Raw genomic sequence first — 22,187 nt, forward strand, 5'->3', positions numbered from 1 at the left:
CAGGTTTTGACCTGGAAACATGAGCCGTGGTTAGGCTTGGTGAGAGAGCAGCAGGAACCATGACAGATGGTAGCACGATGTTTTTGGCCAGCCCAGCCTGTACATACACATGCACATCCTCTTTGATATTTTTTCTCCTTTAGATGTTCGAATACTCAGTAGACCTTTTGTTGGCAGTATAGGTTCATTTTGTCCAAATACGTATTCCATTTAAAAACACAATGTCCCCGATGCTTTTGTAGTAATTTTATTTCAGCAAAATATTTCTTTCTTGTATGGTGTGAACCAGTTTGGATTTGTTTTTTTTAAACCTCCTGTTGGTCACTAATCTCACTTGGCACATGATAACTAAAAGAATCCCCTCAGTTCAAAAGAATAGGATATAAAAGACCGTGGGTTAAATTTGTTTGGAACACATGGCTTTTCTCCACAAGGTAACCTGCTGTATTTATTTATTTTCTTTTGGTTAAATATAATTTCCAAACTTTGTGGTCAGGCAGCGTCTAAGGTTACGTTACCACAGACTGACAGTTGGTTTATGTACCAATCAATCCCTTCATTGGATTTATACAGGTTTAGTTAAGTAGCATTAAATAGGATTCTTAGAAGTATGTCTTCATAGTACTTTTAATACTTAAGGCTTTGTACAAAACTATCTATGAAGGGAAGCTCCTCAGCATGACTGCTCAGGGAAATAGGGCTAAATAACTGAACATTAAATAATTGGTTAAAGGTGCTGTTAGTCGAGCCTCAATGCTTGCTACACGGATGTATGTACAAGGACTGACTTTAATAATTTGCATTATATTGTCCCAACCAGTAGTTTATTTTTTTGCCACGGAGATGTAGAAGATATTACAAGCTACTGGATGCACTGTCAGATTAACTTATTTCATTAAAGAAGTTGGGAGAACAAATAGGAAAAAAACTTATTTTTCTAGTAAATATTAATGTATTACATTTCAAATAATGGTGCCTGACATATTGAATAATTATTTTCTACAGTGTACGTATGCAACAAAGATATTCCATCATGCATTAGAGTCAGTTCTGGCTCTGCCTAGCTGTTTACATTTGCAAATGTAGCAAACAAGGTAATGAAGCAACTATTTCTATGGCAGTAGATATCTTTTGTGTGTATGTATGTGAGTATGTGTGTGTGTGTGCGCGCGCATTAAAGATGTACACGGTAACATGAAACAAATGAAAGTTCTTGATATCATGGTATGGTAAACAAGAAGGAAATGAAAATATTTTTATGCCTATTTAGGGGGAAAAAAAGGGTAGCACTATTCATTCCAAGTACTTTTTTTTTTAATTTTTAAGCTCTTAACTCACATTGTTATGCTTAAGATGATAAACATATATCCTCTTTTTATTGCTTTGTCTATGTTTCAGATGAAACATTTCAGAAATTATTTTGATAAGTGCTGCTGGAATCTGCAGCGCTGATGTTTTATTGCATTCTGTAGTTGCATTTGCACTCCATTTTTACATTAATTTGCAGTTGCTTTGTATTATTTTGTTTTGTTTGGGTTTTGTTTCTGTTTCACAGTGCCGGGTGTTCATTTCTCAAAGTTGGACGGCAGGTGGAGTTCAGCTAGTTCATGACTGTTGTGGTGAATGAAGTTCCAAATGTCTTTCTGATGTTGTGTTGTCATTTCCATTCTTACAATTTTGTTTTCATGTAAAGAGAAAGAGAGAGAGATGAGGACTCAGTCCTCTGCTTCTGTTTCACAGTTAAAGGGCCCTATCTGATTGCACCTATTGCGAAAGAGGTGGAATGAGGAGCTTTGACATTCAATGGTTTACCACAATTTATATTTGTTAGGAGTTTTGAGGGACACATCCCCCCAGGTAAGGGCAGACTTCAGAAACGAAAAATACCTAAGCAGTAGATTCCCCCAACAACAATGTTTACTTTTCTTTAAAAAAACAATAATAAAATGCACTGTGGCAATCATCAAGCAACATTATAGGTAGACTGCTCAATTGAGAAAATACCGGAAGTTTGGTTAATGGGCAATATTCAAGGTATTACTTTTTGGGCAAATCTGCTCAATGATTTCTCCAGTGTGTGTGTTTCAGACACATATAGGATGTTCATATTTGACGTGTATGCCTTCTTTTTAATTCAGTTGTTTTCTCAGACGTAGTGGCAATGATTAGCATTGGAAAATCCATATCACTGTTGGAATATTTATGGTTCAGTCTACTTTTGGTAGAATATTCTTGAATAGAGTTGACGCGATAGATTTTTATGCCATACTCCTTTATTGATTATTTTATTTCATTTTTGCTTTCATTATTATACATATTTTGGTGGAGAAGAGGCTGGGCTTTTGAAAAATTGAAGATTATCATAACACTAAAATATTTCTTTATTTTTTTCTCTTAATGAAAGCCTTTATCCCATCTTTCAAAATACCATTTTCTTTTTATTTTTTTTTAAGATTTCTGCTAGTTTTGTCTTAAGTTGTGATTCTGAAAGAGCTATCTAGGTAGTTAATCTTTGGTTAGAGAACTCTCAAGATGATTTAGGAATTTTTCCTTTTGGAAAAGGCTTCCCCTCTGATGAAAACTGTTATGTCAGCTGAAACTGTACACCATGTAAAGACTGTAGATGTTTAAAAAATGACTTGTCTCATTTCTAAACTGAGCTTTGGGTCAAACTTTAGGCCAGCATTCTCTCTTACTTTTCTCACTCTTTCTGTCATTAACACTCACCCCTAGGTCCATACTGTTGTTTGGGATAGAAAATCATAAACAGCCAGCCCACCTCAGAAGTTTGTGGATTGATTGAGACACTCAGAAAGACAGGAGCAGAATGGAGCTCTCAGTGCTAACCCATTCACGTGGTAGTTCAGAAAGCAAAGAGTGTGCCCAGTTCTCTCTACATGACATATTGAGATGTCCTTTAAAAATATTTTTTAAAAATCCAGTTTTAAGATAGTGATGTTCGGTTCTAAACTGTCCTCTTTTAGTAAAGGTAGAATTAGAAAACAAGCATGGGGATTCTTACCTAAGGTAATATAAATGAGAAGAAGAAGAAGAAATAATGATTATCCCTTACAGCTCTTTGTTGAAGCCTGTGGCAGCACATTATGTTTATGATTGCACATGTGCACATATTCTATTATGATCCAATGCAAATACAGCTCCAAAAATAGTAAATGTATATATATATATATATTTTAAAATGCCTGAGGAAATACATTTTTCTTAATAAAATGAAGAGTATCAATACTGTTATTGAAATATTAGCCTTCTGCTGTGTGGCTGCAAAGCATCACCAAAGTGACCTGTCTTGAGACGTGTAAACTGCCTGCCCATTTAGTCCATGAATATGAGCACGCACCTGGAGGGAGAATAGTTGTTATGCAGCTATGGAAACGTGGAGTGAAGAAGCTGGTGGTCTGCTTCTATGCTCTCTGCCAGCCATTTACCTAAAGCTTAAGTGGGCTCACTGCGACCTATTTGATGATTCACTGAAGGCCATTGCAAAACTCACCTTTGGTAAGCAAGTAGGTGACAGCTTGTTGACTCTCTTAAACACAGGAGAAAACAGAGGAATGGACATGCAGCCTGAATATGAAATGAAATATGCTAACCAAAGGTAGGTACTGTTAGGTGGAATTCTATCAGCAGGAGACTGAATGTAAATGAGAAAAATATCTAGAAAGACATGGATCAGGGCCTTGAGAGGCAGTGTTACTTTTCCAAAGATGTGTTAGGTATCTTTGCAGAGCACTTCCACTTGGCTTTCATTGCTGGTTCTTGGACAGCTGACTCACATGTTCCTGTTAGTGGTGCATGTTCAGTAGTTAAAACTTCTGGAAGATGCTAGGACAGAAATAGACCAGGTCAAGGATGAATAAAGCAGGAAATCCAACAGTAGTTCAAATATGGAAACTGGATAATGTATTGGACTGTTGAAAGGAAGGGTGGAGTGATAAGCTCCCTGCACCAGAGAAAAGCAAAAATAACTTAACCATGGAAAAAATGTTTAGGCCACATCAGAAAATGGTTCTTCAAGACCCATAAGTCCCAAAACTGGATCCTGGTTTCACCCTTGGTTGTTCTTTGTTTTGTTTTTTGTTTTTGTTTTTTTTTTTCAATATATGTAATGCAGCGAATTACTTTTTGTTTTTGTGCCTCAGGTTCCTCAGCTGTAAAATGGAAAATATATTAATAATAATAATATTAATAATAATAATAATGGTAATGTAGTACTTGTTTGTAAAGCACTTTGAGATCCTTGGTTGAAAGGCACCGAAGGAGTGCCAAGTATTATTACATGGCCAAGGGGGTTATTTAAACTCTCAGTTTGCAAGGGCCAGGAGAAGTTGGGGTCATTTTTTGTTAAAGATGAGCTGTAAATATCCTAAGTACACAGCCTGTAGTGTTGACAATGAAGAGGCAAAACTATTTCAAGGCTGATAAAGTTAGTCTGTTAATGGCTACCAACAAGGCAAGCATCACAGTCACGAATGCCGGATTCCTTGGGGTGGACTATTTGACAACAACATGGAAACATTAGGGGGAAAACTGGGAGCGGGAAACATCTCAAAATGCCAATGTCAAATTAACTGTCAGCAATATTCACCAGCAGAAAATGTCTCTCATATGGAATGATTTCATGTTGCTAGAAAAAAAAAAAAAAGAATTCAATTTGTAGTCCTGATTTGAGTATTAGAATGTTGGCTATAATAGTTCTGTTCTTACAACACATGGATTTTTTTTCATTTTGTTTTATTTTGTTTTCATAGTGCATGTTCATTTCTACTCACAAAACATGTTCTTGGTGTATTTCTTATGCAAACAGTCTTCAGGCAGCAAAGATGTCTGTTACATCTAAACTTGAATAATAAAGTTTTACCACCAGTTATACATCACGGTGTTGGTATGGTTTCTGTGGATTCACTTCACCCATGTAACAATAAGAAAAACAGACCTTTGTAACATAGAGACAGGCTCTGATGACTTGGGGTGGTAAGGGCACATCGCCATCTTCAAGAGTAGTTCTAAAACGGAGAAAATCTGGATCCTCTCATCTTGTTTTTCCTTTAACCAGTCCATCTCATCTTGACAAATTTTTTGTGTAAAAAATTATGCAAGTTCTTTTAGGGAAATTAATAATAAAATTGTGCTTATTTCAAAAGCTTTCTGAGTATCAAGTATTAAATGTTGAATATTGACCAATAGTTTTGTTAAAATACTAAAAACTCATATAAAGTTTCAACTTTGAGTCAGTTGATTATGCCCATGTGCCTTGGATGTGAAGATCCTGATAAATCATCTCAGAACAGGTGAACATGGCAGTACCTAAAATAAAATGAATGGAAGCCAGTTTTTAAAGAGACAGAAGAAATCGAGGTAGAAAAAGAACATCGGACAATCCGCCCAGAAGGAGAAACACAAAAGCACGGAACACACAGTACATAAATAATTGATTTAGAAGATTAGTTTTGAAAGTTGCAAAATAATTAGTGTATCCTTGCGCAATCTTCAATTCTCATTTTTGTGGACCCAAATTAATGAACAAACCCTTTTATTTCTTTTTTCTTTTTCCCCTTTGTTCTCTCCCATCGCCTGTGTTTTGAAAACAGCACAGAGGAGAGACTGTGAGGGGGTTTCACAACTGCAATAAGCTTGCTTTGCAGCTGCAGGCAATGTTCCAGATAAAGGTGTATTAAGTATGTGATGCCTTGCCTTTATATAGGAGTTGATTCTTCTGTGAGCGCCACTTTTCTTATAAGTTGAATGCACTTTGTTCTCACCTAGAACTGACAGAAGCCCTTAAAGGAGAAATGGGTTGCTTTCAACTATTGCCTCTTGTCTGTAGGGCGAGGAGATGGTGAAATCGGCACGGTGCGTCTCCCTGCTTTTTTTGGTCTCTTGTCTCTGGGAGAGTAGGGGCTCAGAAACCCAACCCAGAACTAGCAAAGAACTTCTGGGTAAACTTAGCCGGGTGGAGACTTGCGGAATGGGAGTTTTTTCCTATGTATGGATGTAGTTGTTCCTGGGCTCTCAGAGTATTGCTAAGGGAGGATGCTGTTTTATGCTCCCAATTTCTAGTTTATAAGAAAAAAGAAATGAGCAAAGAGAATTGTATAGGAAAACTGATTTTTTTCAGTGTCATATGCTGACTTTTTTTATACTGCCATAAACTGAACACTTGTTCAGAAGCAATTCCATCCCTGGCTGGCAGGTGTATGGAGAGTGGGTGGAAGGGATGGTCAACCCCAGTGAACTCTCAGAGCTGGCAGGGAGGAAACTTCCCAAAGGTCAGAGGTCAGTAGTGTTTCTCCTGAGTTTTGTTGTGGGTTCTGCTGCATCTCCAGCTCGGCCAGGAACCCTGTAGTACCTGCCTGATCCCTTCAGGGCCAGAGTGGCCCAAGACTAAAGACATTAGTGCAAGAGGAAAAGAAACCATTTTTAAATGTGTAGAGGAAATTTGTGTGTCTATTGATGTTGGCATGATCAAATTTACACTTTGATGAACAAAGAAATGTCAAACATTAGGTATAATTGCTAAAGGTGATGTTCAGTAATGTCCAAGATGTCCATATATCCCTCATCCATGTCATAATTAGGATGAAAATAACAGAGCCAGAAAAACAAAAATTAGCAGTTGATGAAGAGAGTAAGACTTTTGTAAGTTAAAACTGGCCATACTAATGAATAAAGCATTAAACAAAAAAACATGCTAATGAAATCTGATTTCTAGTTTTGTGATATTGTTCTTTGATGTATTCAGGTATTACTAATACAAAAAGCATTCTTTGTTAATGTTTGTAGAACATGCCACATAGGCAGCTACCAGTATAGGATATGTCAGAAGAGGCAGCTATCGGTACTTCTGCCAGTTTCCTGCTTAGTAACATCAATAACAGCAAAAAATGAGCAAATACTTTCTTCTTCAGTTCAGCACAAACTAGCCAGTCTTGACTTCCCTAATAGTCTCATATTTATTACTACTATTACTTTTTTACTTAAAAGACTGACAGTTCCTCTCTGCCAGTTCCTTTCCCAAATGTCCACACCAGCCAAGCCTCAGCTAAGTCAAAGCTGGGAGCCAAGAACTCAATTCAAACCCTACACTTGAGTGGCAGGAACCTAACAACTGCAGACAAGGCTCTTCCTTCCAGCGCTGAGTAAAAGCAAAGCACTCCAGGCAGGCAGGTGTCTTCATCTCCAGCCTCAGTGCCTGCACGTGTCTCCTGTTTAAAATGTAAGCTTTAGTGCGCAGCAAAAACATGAGGAAGCCTTTCTCCTTGGATGTCTTTGTGGCCTCGGCCCTCTAATTCAAACACTAAAATTCACTTAGTTTCATCTTTAAATCCAGAAAGAAGCAGAGTGTCATTTGCTTTTCAAGATTAGATTCTTCATCCTGGACTGTTGTCTTTGGCATCTAAAACTATTTCACTTAAGTGGAGTTTGATCCAAACAATGCTTCCAGCAGCGTATTCTTTCATTAGAGCAATGGGCATAGTCCACTAACTGTTGATAGTCATTTTGGTTGAGTTTCAAGAAGTTGTGCTACCGAGGGCCACTCCTGCATGCCTGCTTCCCATCCTCTGCTCTCACAAGCACTCAGAGAAGCCACTGAGACATCCACCTTTCGACCTTCCTGTCCCAAGCAATTTAACCGTTCAGGCATTCTCTTAGATGTTTTATAATTCACAACTGCTTGTCTCAAGATGAACATCAATATGAATCTGTCACTATTTAAACTCGGTTATGGCATGTTATTTTACATAAGAAGATGTTTTTAATCAAAGGCACCAGGGAGAAGTGTACTTATTGGGATACACTGTTTTCTGTGATGATTTCAGGTAAGTGGTTATGTTAAGATGCACTGAAGTCATAGAAAATAAGCAGTTTGTAAACAGTGATACCTTGGGTTCGTGTTTTGAATATCTAATTGTCAGTGAGATATGAAAATAACAATGATAATAAATTCACAATATTACAAGTTATTTTCACGTGCTGACTTCCACATTGGGGACAATTCTCATGGAATTGTAGGTAAAGTGTATAAGCATGTGTCACATTTTCAAAATTTTGAGTAGTATGATGAAGGCCTGGAAGCCAAAAAGCCATCGAAGTAATTTTTTTATTTTCTAACTTTAACTACTTTTCTCCCAAAGACATTTATTTATAGGCCATGTTTATGTATCACAAACTTTTGGTTTATCTTCAATACTGATGGTAACTATTTGCATCTCTTCTGGACATAAGTTCCTTAGTGTCTGATCAGCTTTCTATAAGGTCATCTGATAGAGAAGTATAATAGAGGGAATATAAGATTATAGACTCCTGGAGAGTAGGATGACCTTGAAGAATTAAAAAAAAAAACATATATTTAGCATGATACTTAAAGATCAGACATTATTTTGCCTTATTTCCAAGTTTAGCTATTTTTCTTAACGAAATATACTACTCTGAGTTTCAAATGAAGGAAGCAAGCCTTCACAAATATTTATATCTTTTCATAGCATATGCTTTCTGAAAATGAAAGTTTCTTCTTTTGTTAATTACATAAAACTGTGAATATATTTTTGTAGAAAATAATAATTTTAATTTTCAGATGTATAATTGAACCATGGACCACAATTTGAATACTAAAGTACTCAAGGAGGATCTCTATATCTAAATTATGTTCAGTTGTAACATATACTGTAATAGAGAAAACATGAAAATAAAATATAGGGGTTTCAAAGTAGGAAAGTGGAAAACCTAACTACTGTCTTGGAAAAACTTCAAAGCAGTGATATCTCACGGAAGAGTAAACCAAAAACCAAAATTCAGAAAAAGTGTCTTCCTGCTCCCATTCAAGATTTTTAAAACATTTAAAGACAGAGTGACCATGTGTATGTATAAGTGTGTGTGTGAAAGAGAGCACTTCCAAGTGCTGATTCACTCCCCAGTTACTGAGTTGGGTCTAGTCGAGGATGAAGGCAGGAACCCAGAGCTCCATGCTGGTTTCCCACATGGGTGGCAGAGGACCAAGCACCCGGGCCGCCTTCTGCCTTTCATGCCATATTCGTAGGACCAGAAGCAGGGCAACTGGAAGTGACTGGAAATGTCACTTCAACATGGGTTCTGCTGTCACAAAAAGCGGCTTAATCCACTCATCGGAAAGGCTGGCCCTCATTTGTGATTGTTGAACCACGATAGCTTCCTTCATTTCCAAAGCATGGAAGTGGAATAAAAATGTCCAGTTTGGAAAGAGAATGTTCGTGCTATTTCTGTTTAAGAAATCACTACAAAACAACCTACCACTACTATCTAGATCTGTGTTTACAATTCTGTTGACACAAAAGCTAATCACATATAACTCTTCAACTGTATGCCTTTGTTCTTTCCAGGAATCATTTTTATAACTACCAGAAGAGGTCAGGGAAGGGAAGAAAAGCAAAAAAACAAACATATATGAGAGTTACTCCATTGCTTAAAACCAGTAAGAATAGAGCTCATTTCCCCTTTGTTTTCAACATCTACCAGGGTGTCTAGTAATGATGAGCATTTAATAAATACTTTCTGGATTCAATAAAATCATGTATAAATGATCGGAAAAATATCAACTAGAGGAAGAGATTTTAAGAAAAATAGAAAATAACATTTGGGAATTATTTGAGGCACAAATGCCTTGGATTTATTTTCTCTTTTTTAAAATACGGTATCTACTAGAACAATTTTAAACCTGTTAGTCACTGAGTAAATAAAAGCTGATTAAATCATAAAGGCGTAAGGATTGGGTGTATCCAAAGACCAGGTTGGCAATCTATGTTGCTAAAATATATTCAAGAGAAACAGCAAAATTCAACTTGTTCTCTACTTAATTGTCTGCGGCCTGCTATGACCTGAAAATTCCCCTGTAAAATGCATATGTTGAAATCCTAGCTCACAAAGTCATATTATGAGGGATGACCTCATAGTGGCGTACCCTCTTGAGTGAGATTAGTGTTTTTATAAAAGGGACTCCAGAAAACTCCTACAATGTGAAGACAGTGGCCGATGGCCATCTAGGAAGCAAATCAAACCTTTGTGGGTGTCGGTGCCTTGATGTTAGGCTTCCCAGTCCTGAGCTATGCGGGCACTTGTCACTGTCAGTCACCCAGCTCAGATGGACTGAAAAGCCTACAGTTAGCTCCTTTGGTAGCAACAGACATCTTGTAAGGAGCCTCTCCCAGTTGAAACTACAGGGGGTTTTCTTTAAATAAAAGACATTCCCGAGTTCCTGTGTAGTCTGGTTGTAGGCAGCAAAAAGGGTGACTTCTGGTCAACCTTCTTCTCCTTCAGTTATTGGTGAAAACTGGCTGTTTGGGGTTTTTTTTTTTTGCCATCACTTCCCAAGGCCGGCACTGTGGTACAGTGAGTTGGGCCGCTGCTCACAGCACCACCATTCCATGTGGGTACTAATTCCTGTCCTGGCTGCTCCACTTCAGATCCAGTGCCATGTTAATTTGTCTGTAGCAGGATGGCCTGAGTTGTTGGGCTTCTGCACCCATGTGGGAGACCCAAAAGATCTCCTGGCTCTTGGCCCTGACCTGGCCCAGCCCTGACAATTATAGCCTTCGGTGAGTGAGCCAGTTGATGGAATTCTCTCTCTCTCACTCTCTCTCTCTGTCATTTCTTTTTGTAACTCTGCCTTCAAATAAATGAAATAAATCTCTGAAAGAAGAACAAACAAAAACACTTTCTACTCCTTCCACCTAAAATTGATTCGTTCATTGAAAAAAATTGGTGAACTGTGTGATGGGAACTGTTACTATTTTTTTTTTTTTGAAAGGCAGAGATACAGAGAGAAAAATCTTCCATCCACTGAGTCACTCCCCAAGTGGCTGAAATGACTACAGCTGAACCATTCCAAAGCTTCTGGGTCTCCCCCGTGGGTGCAGGTTCTCAAGGCTTTGGGCCATGCTCTACTGCTTTCCCCGGCCACAAGCCGGGAGCTGGATGGGAAGTGGAGCAGCCGGGACATGAACTGGCACCCATATGGGCAAATAAGGTGAGGACTTTAACCACTAGGGCACCATGCCGAGCGCCTATGTATTTTATGTTTTTACAACAAATCATGCTAATAGATAACATCATTATAGGAAAAAAAAATATTCCTATCTGAAATCCGCTCTAGGACCTCCCTTCCTTCCAAGGAAGTGCTCATTCTGCTTGTTAAGCAGCTCCTCTGCATCTCCTACCTCTGCCCCTGTTGAGGTCTTTTTCTTACAGATGCGGTCATGTCCTCCTATTGGATGCAGCTTCACTCTCCACACAGCTGTTGATGAACAGTATTCAATCTGACCTTGTTACTCACCTACATCAAGACCTGGATGTTTCCTGCTTAGTTTACAGAGTAACATCAACCTTGACAGCTTCATCACTCAGTAATCCCCGAGGAAACTAAAGTAGCTTTAATTTCACCTGCACATCAAAGAGTCCTTCAGTCAACAGTCTTAACTTCTACTGTATGCTCTGATTTTGAGAGCCCTTCCCCTACTGATTTCGCATTCTTCCTCAGGGCTGAACTGCCAGGACTCCTATCAAGCAATTGACTTCCCTGAAAAAGTACTAAAAAATTCCCCTCCCTGCACTTGACACATGCCTGTCTTTGCACACATATCACTGAAATAGCCTGCCTGCCTTCACCAGAGCCACACCTGAAACGCAAACACATCTAGTAGAAGAGAGCAGCTGATCCTATCCACTCCTCTCCCTCCCTTCCCTTTCCGCTAAGCCACTCCCCTTCCCTTTCCGCTAAGCCACTCCCCTTCCCTCCCCGTTAAGCCACTCCCCTTCCCTCCCCACCACTCCCCTCAGCTCCCCTCCTTGCCCCTCCCCTCTACTCTCCAAGCCACTCTCCCCTTTTCCCGTCTTCTCCCCTTTCCTCCCAGCCACTCCCCTCCAAGCTCCTCTCCTTCCCCCTCCACTTTCCTCTTCCAGCCATTCCCCTCTTTTAGTCTCTCCTCCACTCCCCTTCTTCCACTCTAGTCTACAATACTAATCACTCCCCTTTCCTCTCCTCCTCTTCCCTCCGAGCTCCTCCCCTCCCTTTTCCCCTTCTCCTCCCTTTCCTTCTACTCTCCACTCTCCTCCCCTACCTCTGCCTTCCGCTTCTGTCCCCAGTTCTCCTGTCCCCTCCCTCCTGTTTCTATGCTCTGCCTCTCCCCTCCCCTGCCTTCTTTCCCCTCTCCCCTCCTGCCCTTGGCTCTCCTCCACCCCTCTCTTCTAATGGCTACCATATTAGAGTATCAGAAACTACAGGCCGAGCATCTTCTTAAAAAGACTCACATGTGAATTAGTTGTACCACAGGGTAAGTAAGAACAGCAGTAGTTAAACTCTTTTGTGTACTTCATTTCTATGGAAAAAAGCCTGCCATTTAATTACAAACATCCTATGGATTGCTAGAAGTATCAAAAAACGGTTAGGTAAAATGATATATCAGCTTTTTAATTTCTTGAATAATTTACTTTGGCAAATATACTGAAGTCACTTTATATTATATTAATAAGTCTTTGCCTCTGCAGTCAGCTAAAACATGCTTTTCTCCTTGGTTCTTTCAAACCACTGTGAAAAAATGATTATACTTCATTTGATCTCAGGTTTATAATATCAGAGTGGTCATGTATTTCTGGACATTCTTGGTGGTTTTATAAAACAAAGAGAAAGCAAAAGCTGTGAATAATTTGCGAACATCAACGTTAATTTCAGGATTTTAAAACTTAACTGACAAGGTAATTATCCCAGAAATTGTCTTAACTAAATGATTTGTGAAACTATGTCCCATTAAAATGACAGAGTGCTCAATCAGGGGAGAAAAATGTTTCTCTGAGGTTTGGCCCTATTAAACAAGTTCTTTATATCATTACCCACTTCTTATTTTGAATGTATGCAGCTGTGTGTGTCTGTGCGTGTGAGAAAGCAGTGTCCCAGTCCAAGGATGGCTAAAGTCAAGGCAGATAAGTGTGGCAGAGGGGGAGCTGGAGTCCGTACTAGACTGCCTCTGGGAATCCAAGTTGTGCTGATTGTTGGAGGTGAGACGGTGGGGCTATACTTTCTCAGTTTCCTCCTAAGTGGGAAGGATTGTTTCATGTAACTCTAGATTTGCTGCGGCAAAACCCTTATCATCTTAATTCTGTAAAGGAATGGAGGATAGTTTTTGGTAACACTACATATTCCTTGCAGATCTCCTGGGCTGTGTGGTCAGGTTATTTTTGCTCCAGGACGTGAGCGGACACAGGTTGCCATCATGAATGCCGCCAGTCACTATATCAGAGGACAAAGCTCAGGGGGCCTCTCTGCAGCAAGCGTATACACCTGGAAATGAGCCATCTTGTCACATCCCCCAAAAAAGATAAAATTTGGATCCAGAGCCAAGAAGTGCAATTTTATCACTGTGCCCAAAAGGAAGATACAATAGGTGTCTAGGCAGTCTTGAGTGCCACAGTTATACCTATCTCATCTAATAAAGGGTTATTTTAGACAAATTTCTGAGAACAGGATGGGAACTAAGTTATTAACATTTGGATGGAGAGCAAATGTGTAAAATGTGAAATTAGTTAACTTGACTTTTATGTCAAACTTAATGATTTTGGCTTTCTAACTTCTATAAAACCAACTAACCTTGGATGGGAAGAGAGATGAGATGGCGGTGTTGGTTTACATTTCACTTCTTTTGAGTGTGATAGTTTAATCAGACACATTATTTATCATTGCATCATGCATAACAACACTCATTTGTCCTCTGCTTTTTACATTCAACACATGTTTGTTGATGATTTTTAAAATGAAGACACTGTAATAAGCTTTGAGGACACAAAATGAACAAAACAGAAATGACCCCTGACTTTATGGAACATTTGATGCTGGAAGTATCACATGCTTACAGTCATTTAGAACCGTAACCGATGCTCAGAGGAGCTCCATGGTGGTGATCAGACTGAGGATACATATTTGGAGATTTTATAAATATTTAACATCTTCTATACACTCATTCATCCATTGCACACGCATTTATGCAGAGAACATCAAAATAGGGTGTGGTCTACTATGTGCCAGAAATCCGTAGCTTAGTGGGTACAGGCAGCAGAAGCAACATGAGACAAATGGAATTAGATGCAACTAAGAGGCTTTGGCGTATCAAAGACAACAACCAACAGAGCAAAGAACAGTGGAATGGGAGAATGTTTGCAAGTCAGTCATTTGACAAATGAATTACTGCCTCAAATACTAAAGAAGCTGAACATCCCAGCCAAGTAACAAATAATCCTATTAATGAGTGAGCTATGGTTCTGAACAGATATTTTCCAAAGAAAATACGTAATGGTCAACAAATAGACTTTAAATATGTTTAATGGCACTAACCATCAGGAAAATGCAAATTAGAACCAAAGTGAATTATTATTTCACTGCAAATAAAATGACTGTCATCAAAGGCCAAAAAAATCAGATTCCCTGGCACAATATCATAGTGGTTAAAGTCCTTGCCTTGCATGTGCCAGGATCCCATATGGGCGCCGGTTCTAATCTCGGCAGCCCTGCTTCCCATCCGGCTCCCTGCTTGTGGCCTGGAAAAGCAGTCGAGGACAGCCCATAACCTTGGGACCCTGCATCCACATGGGAGATCTGGAAGAGCTCCTGGCTTCTGACTTTGGATTGGCTCAGCTCCCGCTGTTGAGGCTACCTGGGGAGTAAGTCATTGGAGGGAAGATCTTCCTCTCTGTATATCCGCCTTTCCAATAAAAATGAATAATTTAAAAAAAAAATCAAATTCTCTTAAAAATATCGAGGAAGGGGACTGCTTATACACAGCTTGTAGTCATGTAAATTAGGGAGAACTATATGAAAGTTTCTGAAAAAAATAAATACTAGATCAGAAATATTCTCTCTCTCTTTCTCTCTCATTCTCTCCACTCTTTCTGTTGCAAATATACATATAATTAAAGTTTAAGAAGTTAAAAATAGGTCTATTACATGGCTCAGCTCCCATATTTATTAGTATAGTTCTGAATAAAAGAAAATCAGCATATGAAGGAGATACCTTCATTTTCATGTTCTTTGCCACATCAGCTGTTCATTGATGAGTGATTATGTAAAGGACACAAGGCATACATAAATGATATCATATTCATCAGTTGCAAAAAAAAAGAATGAAATTGTGACATTTGCAGCAAAATGGCTACAACTGGTGTCATTATGTGAAGTACAGTAAACTTGACACAGAAAGACAGATATCGCATATTCTTCCTCATGTGGAATTTAAAAAATGCTGATCTTCACAAGAAATAATTACTGTAGTCTGGAAAGGGAAAAAAGAAGGTAGGGTCAAGAGAGGTTTCATAATGGCCACCAACACAGTTAGTTATAAGGAATATGCTGTAATGTTCCAGACTACAGTATGATGATGTCCAGAACAATGTTTTACATGTTGTAAGGTTGAAAACATCAAAGAAATGACATAGAAATTCTAAATAGTTGATTGAATCAGCTTATGCTGTGTGTATATATGGAAGTATTGCAACGAACCCTCACAAAACATCCAAACATTTAGAAGTAAACAAAGCAGTATCCCATCAAAGTAAAAAAAACAGGAATCTAATATTGAATTTGCCAACTGTCAAGTTCAGGGTTCACAGAGCACCTGACAAATGTCTTGTGAGTTCTCTGCAGCCCCATGGACTCCTTACCACACTGTTGGGGAATTGATGAAGTATTAATTATGTTAATTTTCCCCAGGAGACATGACGATATCATGCAATATAGGAGAATGTAGTTTTGAAAAGTGAATGTTGAAGTATATACAGTGGTCTTTGATTAATATTTCAAAAACCTATTTGATGCTAAATGGATGCGCCAAATGTAATAACAATTTCAGTATTAGTTGGAACTAGGTATTGAGGCAAAGGAGTACATTGTGCCATTATTTTAGCTTTTGTAAGTAGTGAAACTGTTCATAATGAATTCTTACACATATTAAAAATTGGGTGATGGAACTTTCTATAACAAACAGCATAACTCCTTACTCATCCTCATCTTCTAGTAAGGAGAGCCACATTTACAATAAGAACTTGAGCAGGTGAGGCAAATGAGACCTTTACTGGCCACCAATATCTCACTAATTAAGGTAGATTTTTGTAGAAAATCAAATTTAATGCTAACACATGATAACCAAATATAAGAAATATTAAGGATACATCCGTATTACTTTTCCTTTTGCCTCAGACTCTAACCTTCTTCAACATCCATCTGAAAAAAAGGCCAAAGCTGCTTGAACCCCTTTTCTTACAGGAATTTTAAATATTTGGGTAAAAGCAGTGAAAGGATTCAGACTTTAGTAGGTGTCTCGACACTCAATTGCCTCTCTTAGGTTGGATTAATTTCCATATTGTTACCACTTATGGAACAGATGGAAACCTACTTAAGACAAAAAAAAAAAAACATAGAAGATTAACTCTGAGTAATTTGTACAATAAACCAGTAAGTGCATGCTGGAAAGATGAGACATCTCTTTTCTAAGAGTAGTCCCTAAGAGTCCAGAATGATTCCTTTGTTGTCCATGGAAACATGTATCATTTATTCATTGTTCAATATTATTTTTAAGCTTTACTGTAATGTCCTCTTCATTGCCCATTACCCAGTGTATAAAAAGATGAGCAGTCCTGAAGTTTTCTATCAATTATAGAAAATGAAGTCAGAGGCTGGTGTGATGGTACATCAGGTTAAGCTACCCCTTGCATGGTGCCACAACCCCATTTCACAGTACCAATTAAGTCACAGCTCTGCTTTTGATCCAACTTCCTGCTGATGCACCAGAGAAGGACTTACAAGATGGCTCAAGTCCATGGGCCCTTACCACTACATGAGAGATCAGGATGTATTTCCAGATTCCCGGTTTCACCCCAGCCCAGACCTGGCTGTTGGCATCTGGGAAATGGGCCCACAGATAGAAGAGCCTTCTTTCCCTCCTTCCCTCTCTGTATCACTTTGACTTCCAAAAAACGTTAGTTTCTTTTTTTTTTAAACAAAATAATGTCATTGTACTATTTTATGGCTATAAATAATAATGCAATGAACATCTCCATCTGTGAAATTAATTATGTTAATTTCAATGTTAGCAAAGCCTTTAACAATATTCCATTTAAATTTACCACATGAAAAAAATTAATTAGTACCTTTGTATTCTTTGTGATGCAGCATACATTAGGCTTTGCTTTAACCTTATTTTTTCAATTATCATCCTTGTTTTTTGACACTGCAGGAAAAAATATGATTATTGTGTTTGGAGATCAGGAACCTGGAAAAACTGTTCCTTATATTAAGTTCTGTGATTAATGTGCATTCTGGTGTCATGGATCCCTGGCAATGAACTGTAAATGATGGATAGATATGAAAACACCTGCCACTTTCCCATGTGTGAAAAGGCTCCATAAAGCTCTGTCTGTAGGAAACAGACGCTAGAATATCTTACACTGACAGAAGGGCTTTCTATTACAGAAGTGTTATTTGCTAGCCAACTACAGCTATACAGAAATTATGACACGCAATCTCTTCTGCAAAGCCAGGCAGATTATCTGTCACTTAGGGAGGGAACAGGCAGAAAGAAGCAGGGCCAGGATTTAAGGGCAAATTCAGTCACCTGCTCCACATCCCCTATGAATTTTAACCACGTGAAAATATAAATAAATAAGAAGGACACAAACATCAAATCTTACTAAGTATTCATTTTATCATCATGAATAGGTACCAAGTGCACTGTCTACCATTTGGGGGGAACAGTAACTCATCCCTGGGCAGAAATGAAGCTTTTGGCCTCAGCTTCAATCAAAAGTCACTTGTACAATTAACAGACTTAATCTGAATTACTTGACAAGTATCTAATATAGTGGTTCTCAAACAGTGCCTCAGGAACCACAACTAACACCAAATCTTGGATCCCATCCTGAAACTATGAAATCAGAAGCTTGGTAATGGGATATGTTTAGCAAGTCTTCCAGATGATCCTGGTGCACTTTAAGTTGGAGAAGCACTGGGCGCATGAAGAATGGAAATAAAAGACGCATGTGGTATCTGAAACACAGAGTCAGACTACTATCCATATATGAGAAAATGTAACTCAGTTCTAGGAACTGGCCTGGAGGCTACCAGGGTCTCATCAGTGAGATGAGCTTGCTGTCCTCCATTAAACATAACCTGGAAGAGTCCACTTCTCCACAGACAGAAATGGAAATCCGATGGAGACAGGAAAAATCACTCCTATTGAGAAGACATTGGCTGTTCATATGAGCCAAGCAAACCCAACTCTCCACTTCTCAAACAATGACAGCGCCTTCCTGGAGCTCTGCTCCACACTTGTGGAGATATGGTTCTCCATTTTGGAGACTATGACTATGTTTCATAAAGATGCATGATCTGTCCTTGGACTGTAACAAAAATATTACGTTTAAGAAGAAAAAAAGGCAAATATTGCTAAAATAGGACCATGCCTTAGAATCTCTTCTAGAATTTGATTTGAATGTCTAAAAACAAATATTGTAGATTGCAAAGACTTCAAAATTTAATATGAAGGAATTTCTTTAGTTGATAATCCTTACAAAGTAGGGTGCAGGGTGGAGAAAAGGAGGAGAATAAACTCATTCTAAGTCCTTAAACATAAGAAAGAAATAGGGGAAGGAAAAAGGACCAGCCTAGAGCAACAAATATTTTAAGGGAATATTCACACACACATTCATCATCAGATGCTTAACCATATGTATATGTGATATGTATATTGCATAAATGCATAATATTTTAATCTAATTATACTTTAGATATGCAATAATTTCATGGCATTTCAAGTAAGTTTGATAGATATTAAATTAAAGCTAAACTATAACCTTTTTTTGTAGTAGAACTCAAGTTTTAGTTGGATTCCTTATTCCACCATATAATTACTATCTCAGAGTAGAATCAGTTTTACAGATTGGTACCTATCTTCTCTAAGTCTTCATAGAAAAATGGTTTTATTTTTTCAGACAGGCATGAATCAATACAAAAAATGTCCTATTCCCCTGATTATTTGAATTCCCCACTGAATAATATAGATAGTTACACACTAAATCATTGGAGTTAAATATAAATTTTACAGAGCTCATCCATCTGTTATCACAGCTGGAGTCTAGCCTTGCCCATATCCTCTCTGATTTTCACTTTTAGGGCACACAAAATCGATTTTATATTCCAATTCAACAGATATTTGTTAAATACTTACAGTAAACCCTGAAGGTCAAATGAAGGAAGGTGAATTTAGTTAGATGAAATAAAATTCCTATTAAATTCTATTTATTTCTCTAAAAAAACTGAATGAATAGATCAGAAAGGATTTTGAAAGTTTTTTACTATAAGGAAATGCTAGATTTTCAAAGACAGATATTCTTATCCTCATTATATTTTATGAAATTTATGCATGTATCAAATATTACATGGTCTCTTACAAATAAGCATGATTTTATATAAGTTAAAAGTTTAACTAGTAAACAATACAATTTTTAGGAGTTATAGCATAGGCAAAATCGTGTCTGTATGCTGAGCCAAGGCTGAGGAAACCACAGCAGTCAAAATCATGCAGAAAGATACACCATCTAAACTTGAATTAGGATAGCATTATTGAAATATGAAATTTTTTTTTTCTCCTGTACTTTTCAGTATGCATTTCATTCCCTTCATGCACATACTGAGCTCATTGTCTTGGAGAAAGAAAATAACATGTCAGAAAGTAGGAAGAAAAGAAGTGGTGTCTTCAAGGCCGTTACTAAGTGTCAGTCCATTAGAAGGACTTTGCTAGATGACTTTGAACCAAGCAAAATAATAGACTTTCCCTGCCCTGTGTGGAAGTGAGATGAATCAGAGGTACTGAAAGACAAAGGATCATTTGATCAGATGAGCTCTACAAATTGGAAGGGCAACACCCAAACCCCTGAGGAGCTTGGTGAGGGGTTGTGCTGAGGGATAGGCCCATAGGGAGAGCTTCTTAGATGTCTCTATGCTTCTGCGGGGTGGAAAGGCTGCAGGATCATGTCAGAGGCTTCAGGGAATGCCTCCCATGACAGGTGTTCTGCAGAGCTGCAATGCTTGTGGGTTTTCCCAACCAAGTGCCTTGCCATCATCAACATCCCCAAAGCTTAGAAGCCTGGAGAAATAACATACAAACCCACGAAACAAGGCTCAGTTTTTGGTACACCATCAAGTCAGAAGTTCATATTATTTTGTCATCTGAAAAAGATGATGTTGCCTGAATTTATCAACTAAAGTTCTTCACAATTCACACACACACACACACACACACACACACAGAGAGAAATTTGATTTTTTTCAATAGACAAGATTTAATCTCTAGAATAGTATGCTAACTTTGTCTAGAATTTTAGAATGTAAGGGGCCCATGTTGTAACATGGCGAGTAAAGCTACTGCCCGTGATGCTGGCATCCCATATGAGTGCTGGTTCAAGTTCCCTGGTTGTTCCACTTCTGTTCCAGCTCCCTGCTAATGCATGTGTGAAAGCAGCAGAGAACAGTCTGAGTCCTTGGTCCCCTGTAGCCACATTAAAGACCTCTGCCTTTCATATAAATGTTTAAAAAAGGTAAAAGAAGGAACACTTTACCATAAAAGAGGAACACTTTACCATATACCTGTATTATGCTTCAAATACATCTGATGATGTCCTTTGTTGGATATAGGACATTAAGCACGAGAGAAGACCCATTCTCAAAAAGAGTCAGAGAGAGCAATCCTACAACACAGAAAACTCACGTTGATGGAAGAGCAGACAAGATGGACCCTAGCCTTAGGTGAGATTGTAGTTCTAAGTCTTTTAAATTCCTACTTTAATTCTTTCTTTGTGGCATGCATTCTAAAAGCCTAGAGTAATATGGATTTGGTGAACTAAATTATTTAAGAGAGGAAATTATGTTCAGATCACCATGCTTTTCAAGTAGTGGTGATACCACTTGAACTATCAGGTCATTAGTACTGAAGAGGTGGAAGTAGATGGTTTTGCCTCAAGAGTTCATCATAACTCTCAATTTTCAATTCTCTACTGTTTAGGTTTGTAACACAGCTTTAGAGAGTTCTTAATTAGCCCCACTTCCATCTCCATGCGCATTGATTTTATTTTATAGAAGATTGTCTATCCTAAAAAAAAAAGAAGAAGAAGGAAAAAGAGGCATAACACCAAGAGAATGAGAAATTCTTCTTAACATTGGCATTGTTGGACAGAAAACAACCAATATTTATTCTATTCTACAGTGATTCTCAATGATAGTTGCATATGAGAATCATTTGGAGAGATTATTTGCAGCCCAGGGTGGCCATAGGTAGAAGTTTGGCTTAATAGTTGACAGGCTGGTTAAAGCCTCTTTGTCCTACACCACAATAACTGGATTTGATTCTAGGCTCTAGCTCTAGACTCTAGCTTCCTACCAGTGCAGACAGCAAAGATGACTTGAGTCACTGCATTCTTGCCATCCCCATGGGAGAACTGGATTGAGCTCCAGTCTCATGGTTTGGCATAGCATCAGTCCAGCTGTTGCAGTCATTTGGAGTGTGGACCAATAGATGTGAGTTCTTTCCTTCTGTGTCTATCTCTTCCTAACTGCCTCTTAAAAATATTAACTTTCAAATTTTAATTTTTAAATTGCTAGTTAGATGACAAATGAACATTTTACTTTTTTTCACATAGATATGTAGCGATAACCTACATGTCTCTGGGTATTATTCTTCTTAGAATGATTTATATATATGGCTTATCTAAAAGGTTCCATGACACAGAGAGAGAGAGACCTAAAGAGAAAGAGCTTGCTGTGGCTGGAACAGAGGGAGGCAAAGGCAAATGTTCATGATGAGACAAGTGGGCTGGGTAAGTGAAGGGTTCAGCATAATAGTGAACTACTCCATACACAATGCTTTGTGGGAAAAGCAGACAGATAAAATAGCCATCAGCATTTTTTGTGAGGGAGGGGCAACAGGAAACTCAAAGTCTTAAGGACCTAGGAGAGTGTAAGCGATTGTGGTACCCAGGAGCTGATCCTTTTTTTTTTAAGATTTATTTATTTTTATTGGAAAGGCAGATACATAGAGAGGAGGAGAGAAAGAGAGGAAGATCTTCTCTCCGATGGTTCACTCTACAAGCACCTGCAATGACTGGAG

The sequence above is a fragment of the Ochotona princeps genome, chromosome 9 (genome assembly GCF_030435755.1).
Source record: "Ochotona princeps isolate mOchPri1 chromosome 9, mOchPri1.hap1, whole genome shotgun sequence".
NCBI classification, from domain to species: domain Eukaryota; kingdom Metazoa; phylum Chordata; class Mammalia; order Lagomorpha; family Ochotonidae; genus Ochotona; species Ochotona princeps.